Source organism: Dipodomys merriami, unplaced genomic scaffold, assembly GCF_024711535.1.
Source record: "Dipodomys merriami isolate MVZ:Mamm:240054 unplaced genomic scaffold, mDipMer1.0.p SCAF_298, whole genome shotgun sequence".
Taxonomy (NCBI): Eukaryota; Metazoa; Chordata; class Mammalia; order Rodentia; family Heteromyidae; genus Dipodomys; species Dipodomys merriami.
The window spans coordinates 871,572-893,512 of NW_027204470.1; the positions used below are offsets into that span (position 1 = coordinate 871,572).

At 36.2% G+C, this 21,941-nt stretch overlaps 1 pseudogene; it reads right to left on the reverse strand.

The window, feature by feature from the left end:
• Positions 1 to 474: 474 nt before the first annotated feature.
• LOC138839205 (periphilin-1 pseudogene) lies at positions 475 to 1,139 on the reverse strand (annotated as a pseudogene).
• Between the last annotated feature and the right edge of the window lie 20,802 nt (positions 1,140 to 21,941).

Here is a 21,941-nt window from a genome sequence, read left to right on the forward strand (position 1 = left end):
AAAATCACAACTCAAAATGGTAACAGTTTTCACATGGCGATCTCTGCTCCAAAAATGCAAAAGACTATCATTTTAAGTGGAATGATCTCTACCTATAAATTATACTCAAATGACTAAACAAATCAGCATATGTTATCAAAGACAGTAAAGTAGAGTAAGTACAAAGAGCTACTCTCCAGGATTGTTTTACCAAAGCTTATCAAATTAACCATCATTTGAGGGGAGAGATGGGGAGTTGCTGTGGGAATATGGACTAAGTGAATTTATGTTTAGAAAAAAATTATAGCTAAAGTATCTTTCCAAGACTATTTTAGACCTTTGACTGAATTGGAAATATGGCCAAATAAAATATTGCTCTTCATCACAAAAGTCCCGTACATTAAAAAATTACACAGTTCCACAGGTGGATGAGGGAGTGTGGTTATATCTAGAAAGATTACTTTTAATGTTTATTATACCTAGACACTTATTCTTCTAAAAATGCTCTCCAAAATCTTGAGCAGAATTATCATACTCTGCAATTTAATGCTTCAATTGTTCAACACAACGCTCACCTATTTCATGTAAATTTTGCCTCAGTGCAAACTGTATTGACTGTTCTAATGAAGGATCTTTTTCAATCAGCATTTTCACAACCATCCCGAAAGTTTTGCAGTTTTGCCGATAAACCTTTGATGAAGGAACTGTTGAAGAGCTTGAAGGTGAAGTGTCTCATGATGTTTTCAAAGACTGAGTAGAGGGCTGGGGAGGTAGCTCAGTGGCAGAGCACTTGCCTTGCATGCATGAGGCCCTATGTTCGATTCCTCAGCACCATACAAGCAAAAAGAAAAAAGCTGGAAGTGGTGCTGTGGCTCAAGTGGTAGAGTGCTAGCCTTGAGCTGAAGAGCTGGGGGTCAGCGCCCAGGCTCAGAGTTCAGGCACCACAACTATGCTGAGACTTGTGGAATGAATATGCTCTGCTCCGTCCTGGAGAGTAGCCCCTGCTGCTGAAACTGGAGCCAGATCTGTTGTGTGGAGAGTCCTTTCGACCTCCAGGTGACTCTGAAAAATGGATGCTCCCTTTTATGGGGAGAACGATCCCTTGAAAAATGGGAAAAGTAGAAACTTTTTCTTCTAAAACCATCTCTTCTGTTCCTCATGGTGGTTGGAGAGTAGACAAGAAAGAGTGAAATTTTATTTTATGTAGCTTATGTTCCCTCTTTTTTATTCTTTTCATTTTTTCTCTTTCTTTTTTGCATGCCTTAATTGCTGTTCTGCCCAGGCGCAGATATATAACCTTCATCGATTATTATATGCTATCCCCCATTGAGTACACACATAATCCAGAAATTTATTACTCTATTCACAAACTCTTAGGCTTAAATTCTTTAATAGCAGTATTATCTCTTTATACCTATATAATTTTCAAGTAACTAATTTTAAGGATTTTTATTTTTTAGTTTTTCATATTTCCTTTCTGTTCCTCCCCTCCTCTCATCCTATCCTTTTCTTCTCTCAATAACATTTCTTTATATTTACATAATTTTGAGTTTCACTTTTTAAATTTCAATTGTTCTTTTTCAATTTTTTTCTTTTTTTAATCTCTCTCCTAACATTCTCTCCAATCCTTTTCCCTCTCTGAAATTAGAACTTGATTAAATTCACTCCCCTTTTGCCTTTCCACATACAACTAAACTTATTTCTCCCACATATTTCCCTAAACGTAATAATTTCTGTTTTGCCAAATTCTTCTCTGCTGTTCAAAGCCTATTAATCATACTTGTTTGAATAGATTGTATCTGTTGAACTACATTTTATCTGCAGTCATTTTGACTGTGCAAATAAAGGACTCTGGTTGATGATTGCCTTAAAATACTATTCGAGCACACAATTTTACTTTCATACCAAATGGTCAGAACAAGACAGAAAAACACAAGAAAAATGGCAAATCCGGGTATCTCAACTCCCATTCATGATAATCAAGTGACAGAACAGTTAATGAATAATCCAGAGGAGAGTCCCCAAAAAGCTCTACAAACACTACTGCTAAACATGGTGAATGAAATGATTGAAAACTTGCAAGCGTCTCAGGATTAGCATGATAGGAAGAGAGAGGAGGCAAACCAAAGATCAACACAGAGATCTCGTGAGCATGAGGAACTACTCAAAGAGTGATACAAGAATTGCGTGAGCATGTTGAGAAGAGTCAATGAGAAATAAAGGAATTGTGTGAGCAGGCTGAGAATAGTCAAAAAGAAGGACAGGAATTATGTGAACGTGAGGAAGCTAATCAAAGAGTTATACAGGAATTTTGAGAGGGGGATGAGAATACACAAAGATCAATAAAGGTATTCATGGAATCTATAAACAGACAGCTGAAAGAATTCAGGTAAATCACAAAGGGAATGCTGAATGGAGCCCAACAGAAGGAATGGGAGTTCAAGGAAACCATAACCAATCAACTAAGTGATTTTAGAATAAACACTGAGCACAAAATTAAGGAAGTAAAGAATTTCATACAAGATCGAAAACAAAGCTCCAACAAAGAATTTGAAGCCATCAATGCCAACCAATTAGAAGGAAAAGAAAGAAAAAAATTAGAAAGTCTTGACAGTAGGTTAGACCACGCAGAACATCGAATCTGAGGGAGTGAGGACAGCCAGGTTATTATAGAGAAAGAACATACAACTATCCAAGACAAATCCGAAAAATATGATACATCTATTCACCATTTGGGAGACACCATCTGACGGCCTAATCTGAGGATAATGGATGTGGAGGATAACATAGAGACATAACTTAATGGTCTAGCAAACTTGGTTAATAGGATCCTAGAAGAGAATTTCCCAAAGATGCAAAAAGATAGGCCTATTCAGATACAAGAAGCTTTTAGAACTCCAAATAGACTAGACAAGAATAGGATATCCCACCATGACATTATAATCCGTACGGGATCAGTTTAGACAAAGGAAAAATTCCTTAAAACTCTCAGGGAGTAAAAGTCAACCACTTATAAAGGGAAACCAATTAGAATCACCTCAGATGTCGCAGCAAGACAATTAAAGCAAGAAGAGCCTGCGATGATCGAGGCCATGCTCTAAAGACAACTATCAATCAAGAACAGTGTAACCAACGAAACTCTCCTTGATAACCGAAGGTGAAATAAAAACCTTCCATAGCAAAGAAAAACTGAAACAATATGTCTCCACCAAGCCAGCCCTATAAAAGATACTTGAAGATGCCTACACATAGAAAAATCAACAAGACCACAAGAAAGGCCAAGAAACTGCACCCAAACTGAGAATCCAACAACCATAGGAAGAATCCAGTCACTGAAGAACCCAAGAAGGTGGATTACATTGCAGGAACTCTCAAACACCTATCATTCCTAACTCTGGACTTAACTCTCCAATTAAGAGACATAGATTGTCTAGTTGGATTAAAAAGCAAGATCCTTCTATCTGCTGCCTTCAGAAGTCAGAACTGGTCCATAAAAAAACATATTTTGAAGGTGAAACAAAGTCTACCGGGCAAATGGCTCCGATAAACTGGTGGGAATTACAATCCTAATATCACATGAAATAGACTTCAAATTAAAATTAGCGAGAATAGATAAAAAAATGTCGCTACATACTAATTAAGGGATGGGTCCTTCAGGAGGATATTACAATTCTACATCTCTATTCACCAAACCACGGAGCACCCAAATTTATCTAATAAACACTACATTCCCTCAATTTTCACATAGATCCAAAGACATTAATTGTTGGGAACTTTATCACACTCCTATCCCCACTTCATAGATCAACTTGGCAAAAAACTCAACAGAGAAACCACAAATCTAAAATCCTAGATTTAACAGACATCTACCTAATATTTCACCCAGCAGCATCAGAATACACGTTTTTCTCAGCAGCACACAGAACATTTTCCAAAATAGACCACATTTTAGGTCCAAAGCAAACCTGTCCAAATTCAGAAATATTGAATTTATACCTTGCATTACTAAGAACACAAGGGAATAAATTTAGAACTCAACACCAAAAGCCACCAAAGAAAGTCCTGTAACATTTAGATGCTAAACAACACACTGTTGAATCACCAATGGGTCATGGAAGCGATTAGAAAGAAATTCCAGTGTTCATGATATTCAACAAAAATGAACATATAAAATTACCAGATCCTCTGGGACAAAGCAAAGGCAGTACTCAGAGGTAATTTTATAGCTCTGAGTTCCTTCAACAACAAATTGGAGAGAGCTGAAATAAAAAATTTAGATAGATCTGAACCTCCTTGAAATAGAGCAGCAAGATAAACCCCAATCCAGTAGACGGAAAGAAATAATCAAAATTAAATCAGAATTTAATGAATTAGAATCTAAAAAAATACAAGGAATCAACCCAACAAAGAGTTGATTCTTCGATAAAATTAACAAAATAGACTTTAGAAAAACTTAGAAAAAGAATAGAACACAGCAAAATAAATAAAGTCAGAGATGAGAATGGAAATTTCACCACAGAAACTACCAAGATTCAGAACACTATAAGGGAATACTTCTCAAAACTTTATGCTAGTAAGGTTGAGAACTTGGCAGAAATGGACCATTTCCTAGCAAATATTGACATGCTGAAACTAAACCAAGATCAGTTGAACCATCCTAAAAGGTGCATATAAAGCATTGAAATAGAAACAACAATAAGAGACCTCCCATCGAAGAAAAGCCTAGAATAAGATAAATTTACAGTGGAATTCTACGATACCTTCAAAGCAGAACTTACACCAATACTCCTTCAAATCTTCAATGAAATTCAAAGAGAATGTTCACTACCGAACTCATTCTATGAAGCCATCAATTCCCTCATCCCAAAACCAGGCAGAGACTCATCAACGAAAGAGAAGTATAGACCCATTTCTTTGATGAACATTGAAGCAAAAGTTCTCAACAAAATTTTGGCCAGTGGACTTCAACTATTCATCCAAATAATCATACATTATAATCAAACAGGATTCATTTCAGGGATGCAAATGAATTAATATAATTCATTACATCAACAAAAGCAATAATAAGAACCACATGGTTATCACAATAGATGCAGAAAAAGCATTTCCAATACTCGTTTACGATAAAGGTTCTGGAAAAATTAGGAATCCACAGAACCTGCCTCAATACAATAAAGGCTATATATGACAAATATACAGCCAGCATTATACTTAATGATGAAAAACTAAAGCCATTCCTCTTAACTCAGAAATCAGACAAGGATGTCCAGTCTCTTCACTTATCTTCAATTTAGTATTAGAATACCTAGCTACAGCAATAAGACAAGATGCAAATATAAAAGGGATCCAAATGGGGAAAGATGAAGTAAAACTCTCCCTCTTTGCAGATGACATGATCTTGTATTTAAAGAATCCCACGGACCTCACTCTCAATTTAATCAGGTTGATTCAAAACTTTGGTAAGTAGCATGGTATAAAATTAACCCTCTAAAATCCATGGCTTTTCTGTATGCCAACAATAAGGAAAGCATGGATGAAATCAGGAAAGCAACTACATTCGTAATAGCTCTACAAAAAATAAAATACCTAGTGAAGAGCTACAGTAACCCCATTTTAAGATTAACCCCACCAACCTGTAGCTGTGCTTCCCTCAGAACAACCTCAAAAGAGGAACAGTTCTCAAAAAACCGCAGGTTGCCACCAACCCTTCCCACCCTCAAGGAATAGAACAGTTGCCTAATTGTACCATCAGAAAAAGGTTAGTGCCATCAGGGTGGACTTAAACCCCCCGAACTTGTGAACTTGCTTATGTGGAGACCCTCTACCCTTGATTGTTTGATACTATAAAAGTTGTGTTAATTTTGTGCTCAGGGCCTCCTATCATCACTGGTTACCTATTGTGCAGAGTACCAAGCTCGAGCTTGCAATAAATGACTCTTTGCTGTTTGCATTGATCATGGTCTCTGGTTGTCTGTGAGGGGGCATCCAAAATCTGGGCAATTCATCTGGGGGCTCATCCGGGATTTCCCCCCATAAACTCACCCAGACCCCAAAGCATGGAGTGGTGAAAAACCCGGCCAGTAAGTTGAGTCATTACCATTCTCTATTTTTGGTCACCTGCAGGTTCTGTATCTGTAATTCTGCTTTCCCGCGGGATCTGTATTCTGGTTGGCAAAGAGTCTTGTAGAACACGCTATAGGGCTCCCACGGGGTCTGTGGGAGAATTCCCCAGTCCCCATCTGGTGAATTGCTGTTTAGTGCAACATTTTTGTGGAAATTTTCCATCTGTAGTCTGGCACTTTCATGCCGGCATTTTTTGGAGAATATGCCATCTAAGTCTGGCCCTTTCTGGTTGGCAATTTACAACCCTCAGCATGTGTCTTTTTCTTTAGTTGTTTCTTTCTGTTGAGTGTTTTGTTTGTCGTTCTGATTTGGCACCTTCAATTTATCAACCATATTCAGGATGAAACTGCCACTGACTACCTGCAAGTGCTCCCAGCAAGATTTTAGCCTCAGGCCTTAGCCCAGGGAGGTCTGAGCATGTGGGAGAACCTGTCAGTCTGAAGGGATGGCCACTAGAGACTTCTTTCCCTTGCTCCAAGATGACTTGGAATTCTCCTCCTTGGAAGGCCCCTGTGTGTCACGTTTGCAGGAATCTAAATGAAAAATCCTCTGGAGGTGAGTAGAGGGGACTCAAATCCCCTGGTAAATGGATTTGAGGCCCAATTGTTAATAGTGGTGAAATGTCACCCCATTCACTGAGACCTGATTTTGTCTTTGTGGCCACTTGTCTGTCTTGTTTACATTGGTGTGGTTTCTGTTCTGTTTTCTGAGGTGGGGAAGTTCTTGGTGAAGGTGGCCAGCTCACTCACCAGACTCTGGATTCAGCTTTCTGAGTGAGAATGGTGCAGAGTTCTGATAGGGATGAACTGGGGGCCCATTAGTCCCCAACTCAGCCTTTGGTTGTTGTCTAGTTCTGTTTAAGAATTGGTACCAGTTTTAAGTGTGGATACTTGGTTTTTGTGTTTATTTGTGTTTTTGTTATTTATTTGAACATTTCTGGGGAAATAAAAGTTTCAGCCCCTAGCTGGGCTCAGTCACAGACCTGCTATGCCCCTCTTCCTGTGAGGCGTGGAAGGTTGGTTCCCTTGACGCCTCAGGCCACATTTTCTCCTTGTGGAGTCTGCCAGTGGGGAGGGTGTGGAAGGCTGTGTGCCTGGTTTGGACTTTTCAACTAGCCCTGACAATGTAAAAATTTGAAAAGTGCTCTTGTCTAAAATTGGATTAAAAAAAATCAGGCCAGTTTAGTTTCAGGCAACCCCCTCCTCCAGCCCTCCTCCAACAGAAGGGATTAAAAAGATCCATTGGTAAATTGCCTTGCTAAACAAGCAAGCTCTGGGAAAATGAAGCTCAAAAAAGGTACTTAGTTTAAAAGAAAAATTGTCTTAAATTTTTGTTTAAAAATTTAAAAAATGTACATACAACTGATGTTGATTTTTGTGCGCTTTAAGATCTGTGTGAGTGTTTTGTATGTGTTTGTGAACATGTTCAAAATAAAAATTGTCTGCATGCTGTAACAATCGGGTGAGTTAAAATTTAAAATGTAAAAGGTTATGAGGTTTGGACCTTACCAAAATTTTAAAGAACTTTTACATTGTTTTAAATGGATTTTTAGAAATTCATTAACTTAAAAATTAGAAAATCTGGTATTTAAAAACCTAGTATTTTAAAATGCATTGGCTGTTTGGGATTTAGTTCCCTTGGCAATAATTTGGGGATAAATAATAAAAATTTACATATAAAGGTTAGTTTTACACTGTCAAAAATGTTACCTGTTCTGTCTAAAACTGTATTTTATTTAAGAACCCAGAAAAGGACAAAGAAAAGAAAAGGGAAAAATTTAGAAGGTTATGTGTTCCTGGCTAGGTAGAATCAACGCCCCTAAAGTCAGCTTGAAGAAGTTACAGAATATAGACCTTAGACCACCATTCCCCTTTTAAGATCAAGAGTCCAGAGTCAGTTTTGGACAAACGAGGCAAAATAGATAAAATAATTATTTAAAAAAAAATAGGCATAAAGAATAGTGTTAACAGCTGTGCAAGTGTTCAGACTGCATCTGTTGGAGAAGGTTACAAGATTAAGCCTTTTGTGTTTGTTTACAAAAATATATGTTTAGTAAAAAAAAATTGTCATTTTGGTAAATTATCCTGGGCTATTGTCTGAACAGTCTTAAAATCCAACGGGGCCAAAGCCTGCCATGTCAATGCAGTTTGTGTAGGAATTTGCAGCCCAGCATGAGCTGTGACAGTCCTTGGAGTCACTGCGAGACCTGCTGATGCAGCTGCACACCCTAATGGGTAAAGTTTGAAGACCGGCTGACAGTCAACTGGAAGAAATCTATATCGTCACTCAGACCACCTCCACCGTGGAAAAGTAGTCTGAAATCCTTTCGGGTTCAATCACCTGAGACTCAACCCAGTTAAAAGCTGCTAAAACTAAGATCTTGTGGGACATTCTTTTGGGTAATATCCAAAAACCCTCTCTATTCCCACAGTGGATATTGGGAGAAAGGATATCACTGGCTTGCTTGCCATAGGCACTTCAGTGCATAGTGACTGGAAATCCACTTTATAGTCACAGCCTAGTTTGTCTCTAGTATGGTAAAAATCCGAGTGTGTTATCAATGCAGGTAGTAAAAGGAATAAGACGCAGCTCTGCTCTTAGCCTTAAAATCTAGCAAAATTCTCCATCTCAGTGGTGTTTTGAGGCTGTTCTGAGATAAGTTAGTTCCACAAGCAACAGGAAAAAATGGGCAGTTTTACACTCTAGCCAAAAGAAGCTCAAGGAATTGTAAAGAAGAGGAGGGTAGTAAAGGAAGCCTTGGGGAAAAAATTGGTATCCTTTGGATAAAAAATAAATTAAAAAGGATTTCTTAAAATGTGTAAAAAATATAAGGACCTTTGGTACTGTTATTTTTTTACTCACAATTGGACCTTGTAAAAAAAGAGATCAGTGTAGTCCATCTCTTAGCTCTGAGATCCCAATACCAAACTGTAAATATAAAAGACTGTGCCAATTAGGGGACCATGATTAGTTCCTGATGCTCTAGAAGAGGATGGAATGAAGAGCTACAGAAACTGCATTTTAAGATTAAGCCCAACAACCTGTAGCTGTGCTGCCCTCAGAATAACCTCAAAAAAGGAACAGTTCTCAAAAAACCGCAGGTTGCCACCAACCCTGCCCACCCTTAAGGAACAGAGCAGTTGCCTAAGTGTTCCATCAGAAAAATGGCAAGTGCCATCAGGGTGGACTTAAACCCACTGAAATTGTGAACTTGCTTGTTTGGAAACCCCCTGAACTTTTGAACTCGCTTGTGTGAAACCCTCTAAACTTGATTGTTTGATATTATAAAAGCTGTGCTAATTTTTACTCAGGAACTCTTAGCATCACCAGTTACCGAGTGTGCAGAGAACCAAGCTCCAGCTTGCAATAAACGACTCTTTGCTGTTTGCATTGATCGTGGTCTCTGGTAGTCTGCCAGGGGGGATCTGAGATCTGGGCACTTCACCTAGGAATTAACTTAACTACAGAAGTGAAGGATCACTATGATGAAAAATTTAAAAACCTGAAAAAGGATATCAAAACAGAACTTAGGAAGTGGAAAAACCTCCAATGATCCTGGATTAGAATGATCAACTTTGTGAAAATGGAAATATTTTCCAAAGCTATCTACAAATTCAATACGATACCTATGAATATTCCAGCTTTATTATTCATGGAAATAGAAGAGTCATTCTAAAAATTCATATGGAACAATTAAAGACCCTGAATAGAAAAAATTATCCTTAACAGAAAGAACTGTGTTGGAGGAATATCAATATCAAATTGCAAACTCTACTACAAAGCCATATTAAACAAAAAAAGCTTGGTAGTGGCACAAGAACAGACCTCAGGACCAATGGAATAGAATTGAAAACCCAGAAATGTACCCACAGCACTATAGCCATCTAATCCTCGATAAGGGAGCTAAAAATTAGGATGGAAGAAAGACAGCCTCTTCAGTAAATGCTGCTGGCAAAATTGGTTAACAGCTTGTAGAAAACAAAAGCGAGATTCTAATATATCACCCTTCACCAGAATCAACTCCAAATAGATCAAAAACCACACAGTCAAAGGACACACTGAAAACATTAGAGGATGGTATAAGAGAAACCTTAGGTCTCCTTGGCACAGGCTGAAATTTCCTGAAAAGAGAACCAGAAACACAACAAATCAAGGAAAGGTTGGACTAATGGGATTGCATGAAATTCCAGAGCTTCTGCATGGCAAAGGACATAGCTAGCAAGATCCATAGAAAACTCACGGATTGTGAGAAGATCTTCACTAGCCATAAAATGGTCAAGGGTCTCATATCTAAAATATACCTGGAACTCAAAAAATTAAATCCCCCAACAACAAATCCTCAAAGAAACAACTTCCCAATAAATAAGTGGGCTAAAGACTTAAAGAGAAACTTCTCTGAAGAAGAAAGAAGGATGCCCAATAGACACATGAAGAAATGCTCACTTTATCAAGCCATAAAGGACGTGCAAATCAAAACAACATGGAGATAACACCTCATCCCAGTTACAATGGCTAAAATCAAGAACTCTAATAACAACCGATGCTGGAGGGGATGTGGGCTGAAGGGATCTTTATTGCATTGTTGGTGGGAGTGTAAACTTGTTCAACCACTTTGGAAAGTAGTATGGAGGTTCCTCAAAAGACTCCACATAGAGCTCCCCTATGACCCAGCAATCCCACATTTGGGCATTTACCCAAATGATCACAAACAAGAACAAACTAAAGCTAAGAGCTCAACTGTGTTTATTGCAGCATTATTTACCATAGCTAAGATCTGGAACCAACCCAGATGCCCCTCAGTAGATGAATGGTCAAGAAAATGTGGAATATATACACAATGAAATTCTATGCCTCCCTCAGAAAGAAAGGCATTACCCCATTTTTTAGGAAATGGAAAGACTTGGGAAAAATTATATTAAGTGAAGTAATCCAGGCCCAAAGAAACATAGTTCTCATGGTTCCCCTTATTTGCAATAACTAGTATATGTCTGAGAGAAGCAGAAAAGTTCAGATAAATTAATTTGAGGCTAAATAAACCCCAAGATAAGGATTCAATGGTTTTTCTTCCTTGCAATTATTTCTAACATATATATATATATATATATATATATATATATATATATATATATATATACATATATATGATGATTTTTTTTGTTGCTTTGCACATCCCTACCCCACGGTATAGCCCCTGTTCTCACTGTATTTGATGTTGGTATACTTTGTGGATGGGAAGGGAAAAGGAAAATTGTTTAAAGAGATACAGGGGGCCCATTGCAACAATGAGATGTACAAGCTATTATGTCGAAAAATGAACCTAACAACTTTGATCGAGGGACGGGGGGGGAGGGTGGTGGGGGCGGATGTGGAGGTGTGTCGTGGGTGGGGGCGATGGGAAGGGATGGGAAGGGGAAACAATGGAGAAGGCAACAATGCTTGATAAGAAATGTACTCATGGGCTGGGAAGGTTGCTCCGTGGCAGAGTGCTTGCCTTGCATGCATGTGGCCTTCGGTTAGATTGATCAGCACCACATAAGCAAAATGAAAAAAGCCGGAAGTGGCGCTATGGCTCAAGTGGTAGAGCATTAGCTTTGAGCTGAAGGGTTGAGGGACAGTGCCCAGGCCCATAGTTCAGGCCCCACTCCCGGACACCCCCCTACCCAAAAAAAAGAAATATACTTATTACCCTGTCCATTTAATTGTATACCCTCTCTACACTATTCCCACAATTAAAAAAAAGACATAATCTTTAACTTCCAAGTAAAAAAGAGACCAATAGCATACTCCCCACTTAATTTAGATTCTTGAAAAAATATTTACTTGTCTTTTTTCCACTTAATGCTCCAAAATAAATGAAAATTTTAAGAAAATTAATGTGATTGTCATTACTTCAATCAGAACACTAACTGTGATGTGCCCTCTTTTTCTCACTTTGCTCTTGGAAAATACTCCCTAAATTGATGATTTTGTGGTTGATTTGAGAGTCAGAGTTAGGGGCTTCTACTTGTATGATTATCCAAGATGGGTTAAAGTAGGTTTTTTCCCCTATGTTATCGAACGACAGTGCCTGGCTGTACTTTGAACACACCCTCACACCTGAGCTCATTATTTGCAGTTGCACTTCAACATTTCCTTGGCACATTCTTCTTTGTTCCTTCGTCTTCTTTTCCACGTTTGTTCTGAGTTCACAGTTGCTCTATTTCCATTTCATCTGTACAAACTGCTAAGAACATTGTTCAGCTACCACTTCTTGTTTGCACATGCCCAGTCTATGTAAGAAGGTACTTTCTCCATGTTAAGCAATAGGGTCATACTCACTCTCTGAAGGGGAACGTTCAACAGTATAAATCGATGCCCACATTAGCTGGTGTAGAATTTAAAGCATTTGGAGACAAAAAGGCATATTATAATTGAAAGGCTCCTTAGGGACATTTTCTTGGAGCTCATTAGATTACCCAGGAGACCTATAAATATCCACAAAGATTGGAGCTAATTAGTAAGTATCCAAATTAACACTAGATCCTGAATGTTGTGTTAATACAAGTCACCATTGTATTATTGTTACATTAGAATCCTTCTCTACTTGCCAATTTATATGAGAAAATTAAAGAAAGGCATTACAGCAAAATGCCTTATCTTTTTAGGCATTTAACCCTAGTAGTGTGGGTACTGTCTGAACTCTTCCATTCAATAAAAGCTTGAAGTTTATAAGTGCACTTCCTACATATAAGAATTTGTGTGAAGTGGTGCTGTGGCTCAAGTGTTAGAGCGCTCGGCTTGTACTGCAGAGTACAGGCACAGTGCCCAGGCCCAGAGTTCAAGCCCTACGATCGACAAAAAAAAAGAATTTGTGGCAGGTTGATTGGCAGGGTTATTTCAGAATGAAAATATCCCTGAAAAGAACTAGATTGAAATACAGTATTTGGCAGTTATGATGACTCAATGGCTAAAGAAGAATCAATTTGAGGTGTCTTGAGTAATATCAGTAAACCTGTATTTTCAACCTAATATTTGATGTTACTTGTCCTACATTTGTAATGGATAGGCTGATAAGATACCTAAACATATCTAAAGATATTTCAATGAAATCCCAAACTGATGTGGATACATGGGTAACTCATTGGAACTGTAGGACAAATGAGACCTGTCTGTGTTTTAGTTCAATCTATAATCTCCTGGCTAATCAAAGGCTTCAAAACTATTCACAGAATATATCTAAGTAAAGTTCATGACAGTTACATCTGTATAATTCTTCTAAGGATAGGATAAAAACATTTGTTCCCAACATTTAAAATCTACAGGATCTGTTGAATTCCTGGATCCAGAATTTTATGGCTTCACATTCATATCTCAAAATTTCATCAATATGACATATCTCGATCATTTTACCAAAACTCTGTTCTTATTGAAGTTGTCTATGCCCTTTTAATTTTCAAATCCAAATAGCATATTTCCTTCAATACCTCTGCAAGAGTTTTGACCTTTTCTTCCTGCAAATTCTTTCCATTCTTTACTTGTGTAAATCTGTGTTTATTACTTTCATGTTTCCTTCTTTATCTCTTCCTTCCAATCTTGTCCACACTGGTGCTCATATTGCTCGCACTTGTGTGAGAACTTTCCTTTTCCTCTTCCCTTTAATAATGCCCCTGATTTTATTATTCTTTTTCATATTCATGGCCATGGATATTTTGATGATGTCTAAACAGGCCTATCTTTCCATCAGTTTAATATAAACTTTAGAACTCTCAGCGAGTTTTTTCCCCTAAATCCATCATCATTTGCTCCTGTAATCTCTATCACCAAGAATATCACTAACACAGTTGCCTAGACATAGATGTAGAACACTTTAGATTTGTTCTTACTCATCTACTCCCTCCCATTAGATAAGATGAATGATCAAGATTTTCTCAGTTTCTGTCACTAATATTATTTCTATGTACTCCTTTTTATACCCCTGACACCAGCCTCTTTCATGTAATCATCACTGGTCACCTGGTATTAAACAACCTTTAACAAGTATGGTTTTTTCCCCATAGTTTTTTCATACTGATCCTCTCCATCACCAAATTACTGCTCCTTATAAGGACACAGAGTGAAGAGCTCAGACACAAATTCTACTATCATTATTTATTCATTACATTGACTGTTGGCCTTACATTTCCCATCTGTAAATGGATGTAATCTACCAGGAATATTGAAGAATGTATTTAGTGACTTCTAGAGCAAGAAAAAAGAAAAGTGAAGAGTCCTTACATTTTCCACCATAGCTTACAAATAAGAAAAGAGTCAAATTCAGTTTTTTGGTATAAAATCTCAAATATTTTTCATGCAGAAATAAAAATAAATTTTACCTCCTGGCTCTAAGGCCTGTGTTCTTTTAAAGCAATTACAGATTTGTAAGTGGTATTATGTAAATCGTGTCATGTGTTTACAGATGTATTGAAGAACATACTCAATATTTCTAAGGCATTCGGGTCCCTGGGTAAGGGTCACAAAATCACCAGGACCCAGGGATGCAGAGTGCAAACAGCAATTGGCACTGCATGCTGTGCTTTATTGTTAGTGGGTATTTAAAGACAAACAAGCATTATTTCTGGCAAGATTTAGTCAGGAGACATTCACAAAAAATTTCAACAGATACATCTTACTTAACCTATGAAACAATGTCTTCATATATTATTATCTAAACTACTTTAGAGAAAGCTCAAACCACTTCTCCAATCTCAGGAAAATGCTTGACTAGCTGATCGTCTATGCTTAAGTAAGCAGAAGAGCTACTTCCTCAGCTCCCAGGAGTCTGTGACATGTGTTTTGAGATAGGGAGATAGAACATGTTCCCTCTCGAGCCTGGCATGCCAAGAGCTTTCCATATACACAAACACAGTCCTCACATAATCCTGAGACTGGAGCCTGCATCATTCTGCCCTTTTAACATAGATCCTAAGTATTCATAGAAAACATTGGTTATTGAATAGTATCTATATGGGAATGTTATTTGAACTAATCTCACTAAGTTTAAAACTACATCTTAGTCCATCTAAATTTCTCTTTTATTTTATTTGTTGTCAAGTGTTCTTCATAAATTTATACATAGATTCTCTCCAGTGTACTGGAGAGAAACTGACCACAGATTTCTGTCTAATGAGTGAACATGCTTGAAGCATTTGTTGTTACCTTCTAGGGATATATAACTAAGCCAATGGCTGTCTGGGTAGTGAAAGGCTTTCTCCTAAGTTCCCAAGGCTAGAACAAACAATATCAGTTGATAACAGAAAGCACTAAGCATATTATGTTTTATCTATGTTGAATAATCAACATTTGTAAATAAATGATTTTATTTATAAAAAATCAATACCACCATGAAAAGTGAATATACATTAGACAGACTACAAGAATAACATTAGGGTTTTTACTGTCTCACCAGTTTATGTGATTGTGTTTCTTGATATTGAAACTCTCCTCTTGTTATTGTATATAATCCAATGCTGTTTATAACTATGTATTCAATATGGGAAATCTAGCTTCAAAGATGTCTAGTAATTTTTCCTTTTCAATCACAATATTGTCATTATCAGGCTACATTGTGGTCATTATTATTATTATTAGCATCATAAGTGCTAATAATTGAAAGGCTGATATGTGTCTATGGTTTTGTAATTATTTGTATTTTGATTAATAATTTTAATGTTACCACTGTGCATGCAACCATGTTAAATTTTGGAATAAAGAAACAAAAAAATAAGCCATAGCAGGTAGCTTGACTATGTGCTTATAACAAATTATTGAATAGATTTTTTGAAGCATTGAAAATTCCTAACCAGTATGAATTAACTTCCTCTCTCCCTGTGATTACACACAAATATTTAAGAGATTGAACAGAATTTTTCAAAGAATATGCTTATAAACATTACTACAATATCTTGTGTATATCTAAAATTCAATCGAAAGTAAAAAACTCTATTTTCTATTGAATTATTAGTTATTTTACTACAGGAAACTTTTGGAAAAATAGACTGTATATCTTTTAAATGAAAAAGGTAAAAAATAGTAGCATAAAATTTTCAGAGGATGTCTGTCTTCAGAAATATATATATATATATATATATATATATATGTTTCTACATTATGTGTAGAAAGACATACATTTTTAGAGAGAATTTGTCATCAGAAATATATACATATATCTAAATTTATGTGTAGAACAATGTACATTATCGTGAAGCAAAAATCTCAAAACATTATTAAAATTTAAAAAAATCAAACAAAGTGACAGTAACTCATGCCTGTAACTCTATTTACTCTGGAGCCTGAGATCTTAGAATTGTTTTCAAAACTAGCCAAAACAGAAAAATACTTGTTACATTCTTATCTCCAATTAACCCCTCAAAAACAGGAATTAGCTCTGTTCTTCAAGATGTAGACTGCTGGCCTCGAACATAAAAATGCCTAGGGACAATGCCCAGGCCTTGTAAACAATAACAACAAAAACAACAACAAAATGTATCACATTAATTTCACCAAAGCATCTTCTAACTGCTGTGAATATTTCTTAGAAAAATGAATGCATGCTCCTGGAAAATGTTAAGTAAAAAGTATCGAATATTTACTTCTATATTAAAATATGACTATTTAGATTGTTTAAGGTATTTAGGTAATGATTAGGAATTAAGAATAATGATTCGTAGGTAATATATTGGGACTGGCCTTTTATTCTATTTTACGATAATAGTAAGATGACATTTGTAATGATTATATAAAATTATTCTTGCTTGTTATTTGAATTATAATAAGTTGTAAACAGTTTTAAATGGTTTCCTAAGGAAAGGATCATTTGCTTAATGGTATCAATTCTTTTGTAATTACAAAACAATTAAGAAAATTTTCCAAGGCTGGTTTGCTCTAAGACTATATTTGTTTTCTAGTTCTAGTTTTCATATATTCGTAGAAATTAAAATTCCAAAAAAAGCAATGGAGGTTGGCATTCAGGAACATCTTCTTCATAAACGCTAATACTGAACTCCCTTAAGTGGAATTATTTTATTTCATTTGTTATTTTCACAGATAAATCATGATGATTTTGTATTTTTTCTTTTCACTGCTATTGGCTCTTATCTTAAGAATACTTTTTTCCTAGAAAGTAGAGAAAAGCAATTGGATTGAGCAAGTAAGATATGGTTTTCATAAAATGCAGATGCATAGATTTGTGTCTTCTCTCATTTGCTAAAAGTTTCTTCCAGAAAAGATTATAAATTACTTATAAAAGATACATAATTCCTACATATTCCAGTTCTCACATTCATTTTTTGAGTGAGTTATCTCTGTATACACTCAAAATAAACAGAAATCACATCTTTGTTTTAAAAACTAGTTTACAAATAGTTTTTAACCAACACCAAAAACATCTTTCTAGGTAATCTGCGTTTTGTGTGAAGTATTTTTAACAATAGATTTTTTTTGCTGACATGTAATTCATATACAATATATTATCTCTTTTCATTGTATACATTTTAGTACTTTGTAAGTGAATTGTACAATCAGAGGTTTTCCAAGTGTAATTTTCACAAACTTGCATTTCTTCAAATAGAAATTCTGTAAACTTTAGAACAGAAATTAAAATAGATATAAAATTCACTTATAGGAATTTGTCCATCATACATTCTTTATAGTGTGTCTTTTCAAAATTTGTTTTGGGGGATTATTTCCAGGGTCTCACATGTACTGTTCCATTGCACTGTCAATGAACTACATTCCCTGTCCAAACAAGTTTTTTACTTCTGTTTAATACATACATAGAAGTGTAATGGCTGGATAGTATACAATTCACTTTGACCTTTTGAAGACTTGAAAACTTGCTTGCTAAAATGATTGCAGTATTATACAAATCGATCTGCTATGTGGAGTAAATCAATTTCTCCACAAATGCATTACTATATTTTGTTTCACCTTTTTATATAATTGTTACATTAGTGACTTTTCTTTTTATTTTTTCTAAATTACTAAAGAGGAACTTACTTCATATACTTCTCCTATTGACTATTAATTTACATATGTTCTTTAAAGAAATATCCTATTCAGAAATAATTTGTATACAATTAGAAGATATAAAAATACTTAAGACTCAGGATCATTGTAGCCTTACATTGTAGCATTAGCAAGTATGTGTCCTCTATCTATTGGATATGTTTTCACTTCTGTTATACTGTCGTTTGAATTATGAAAGGTTATCAGTTGATATTATCTAGTTTATTCTTGCTTTTCTTTAGCCACTAATGAGCCCGTGAGCATCTAGGACTACAAGCATGACCTATTGATGCATGTTTCTCTTTCAATATTTTAAGTGTTTTCTCCTTTTTAGAATTTAAATATACTCTTTTCTGTAATTTTGCACATCCCCTGATGGTTTTTCTCTAACCGTCAAGATGATAAACATTTGTTTGATCGATAATTTTCCTTTTTATCATGTATGGCATATTTTTTATTGTTTCTATTGATTTTTGAATTATCCTTCCTAATGATTGCATATGATGATTAAAATATTTAATGTATAGACTTCAGCTTTGCCTCTTAGGAGATGGTAGAAATCATATCCAAAAACGTTTTATAAGATTCTTATAGAGACAGCATTTTGAACTTTATACATATAAATGACAAAAATTATTTAGTTGGTCTTTGTTCCCATGAAGAAATTTTAAAAATATGATTTAAATTATATGCTAATACATTTTTAAATGCCACCTGAACAAAAAAAAATAAAATATGACAATCAGCAAAGTTTTCCCTAGATGACTGTCCCATTTATCTCCCCCCCACACACACACACTTTCCCTTGTTTTGGAGCCTAGAAAGGAAAAGGAAAATTAGTGTTGATTATTCAACGTTGTGAAATTCTCAAATTGTCTTTTTAGAAGGTCTAAAGGATTGGGATGTAGAATTGTGTTTGACACCAAAGCTAGCATGTGCAAGGCCCTGCGTTGGATCTTCAGCACTGAGAAAAGAGGATGAAGACTAAGAATAAGAGGGGCGGGGAAGGTGGCTCAGTGGTAAAGCATTTGCCTTGCTTGCCTGAGGCCCTGGGTTCGATTCTTCAGCACCACATAAGCAAAAAGAAAAAAAGCCAGAAGTGGCGCTGTGGCTTAAGTGGTAGAGTGCTAGCCTTGAGCTGAAGAGCTGAGGGACTTCTCCCAGGCCCAATGTTCAGGCCCCACGACTGGACCCAAGTAGAAGAAGAAGAAGAAGAAGAAGAAGAAGAAGAAGAAGAAGAAGAAGAAGAAGAAGAAGAAGAAGAAGAAGAAGAAGAAGAAGAAGAAGAAGAAGAAGAAGAAGAAGAAGAAGAAGAAGAAGAAGAAGAAGAAGAAAAGAAGAAGAAGAAGAAGAAGAAAAGAAGAAGAAGAAGAAGAAGAAGAAAAGAAGAAGAAAAGAAGAAGAAGAAGAAGAAGAAGAAAAGAAGAAGAAGAAGAAGAAGAAAAGAAGAAAAGAAGAAGAAGAAGAAGAAGAAGAAGAAGAAGAAGAAGAAGAAGAAGAAGAAGAAGAAGAAGAAGAAGAAGAAGAAGAAGAAGAAGAAGAAGAGCAAGGAGGAAGACAATGAGGAGGGGAAGAAGAAGAAGAAGAAGAAGAAGAAGAAGAAGAAGAAGAAGAAGAAGAAGAAGAAGAAGAAGAAAAAGAAGAAGAAGAAGAAGAAGAAGAAGAAGAAGAAGAAGAAGAAGAAGAGCAAGGAGGAAGACAATGAGGAGGGGAAGGAGAAGGGGGAGGAGAAGGAGGAAGAGCTAGAGAATCACATTTATCCACATTTTATTTAGTGAATAATTATGGCAAAATAAGTGGTTCAAGTTTCTCTTTGATCTTATTGTAGTTCCTGCTTAGCTTCTGGATATACATTCCAAGTAGAAACCTGAAATTAATGAAGTACTTTATGTCATTAACCTTCAGTATCCAGAAGTTCCACATTAAGTGTTCATCCAACCAGAAATTTAAAATATTCAGGAAAAAAATTGTTCCCCAAATATTCAATATAGCAACTATTTACATACTGTTACATATATGTTGGTAATATATATAACATTGACATAATTTAAAGTGTAACTTACATTGAATGACATATTATGCTATTTCATATATGGGAATGGAGCCTATGCAGATTTTAGTATACTCAATCAGTTCTGGAAGCAACCCTATAAATACCAAGATGACCATTTTATACTTTTACCCAGACAACTATAGTTACAATAATTCTTAAGTTATAAATTAGGAACAGTAAGACAATTATAACAGTAACTAATAGAGTAGAAGAATTGTATCAATACACTGTAAAAAAGTAATGTGAAATTGGTGTGGAAGTGCACACCTGTAATCGCAGGAAATAATATTGAGGCAGGAAAACAATGAGAGAGATCTACAGTGAGACCTTACATCCACAAAATTCAAAAAAGGTATTGTGTGAATGTGGTCTCTTTCAAAATATTATATTTTTTTCCATTTAATCTTTTCCGAGCACAGTTGAGCACAGGTAACTAACTACAGAAGGGGAAATTTCAGTGAAGGTGACTACTGTATATTTAAGTGTTTTATGAAAAGAAAAATGTATCCTATTTAAAGGTTCTCTTCTGAGAAGAAAAGCCATCACCATTCTTTTGCCTTTTTCTGAAATTAAGACATTTCTCCCCTCCCACTTAAGCACCTTCCCACCTGGGTTGTGGAAAGGACAAGCCCTTCCAAACTAGCTTAGCTGTGCCATCAAGGCTTTCCATGGAATAAGTAAAAACATGTTTTATTTCTGAACAATCAAGCTTCCTGTAGCCTGTTTCTGTCCTCCTATTTTGCTCCCAGATGTCCAGAAGACCCTCGTATGAAGACATATTTTATATTTTCAGGTGAGTGAGATAGACTTCCTTAGAAGAAAATGTGAATGTGAAGATTGAAATTGAGAAGGGAAATCAAACTCTTCCATCTTTTTTACTAAGTCCAGAAAAAAAATTATATGTGCTTACATGTTGAAAGTAAACAACTTTTGCAGCCTGTGTTAATGAATTTAATTTTGATGCTGAAGTGAAATGTGTCTGACATGTGTCCTGAACCCTAATTCCTTATTTTCTGAGAGCACCACCCCTTCAGGAATTCGGATTTGTGCTGTGAATATTTACCTCCTATAAAATGTAGTTGCTTGGATATTTTGAATTTATGAAGGCTGGGTGAATTTGATATTATGCTCAGTTAAATTTTAAGCATGTAAATATGAATTGAACCTGATTAAATGAAGTTCTTTCTGCCCATTGTCTCCGGTACAGATTTCTCTGATGTAGGAAATCTTTATTTTAAGTCATTCTGGATGCCTAACTAGGTCTGTGTATGTGGATGAGTCAATACGAATTGCAGAATTCGCCACATTGATTTTGGAGGAAAGACTCACCGCTGGTAACTGGGCAATGATACAGAAGACAGTTGAGATTGAAGCCATGAGCCCTCCTGCCTGTGTTCAGCTCCCAATCTCTTCCCATGTGGTGGTTTCTTTTTCTATCTAAAAAGGTTTCTGGAGCTTCATCTTATTCTGGCTTCCTAGTAGACCAACATGAGTGGAGTGAAAGTAAGCAAGGGATTTTTTGGGGGGATCAGTTTTGGGGCCTGAACTCTGGGCCTGGGCACTGGCCCTCAGCTCTTCAGCTCAAGGCTAGTGCTCTACCACTTGGGCCACAGTGTCACTTCTGACTTTTTCTGCTTATGTGGTGCTGAGGAATGGAAGCTAGGACCTCATGCATGCAAAGCGAGCACTTTACCACTGAGCCACCTTCCCAGCCTGGGCAGAGGGATTTTATCTGAGGATCCATCGCACTTGGAAGCTTCTGGCT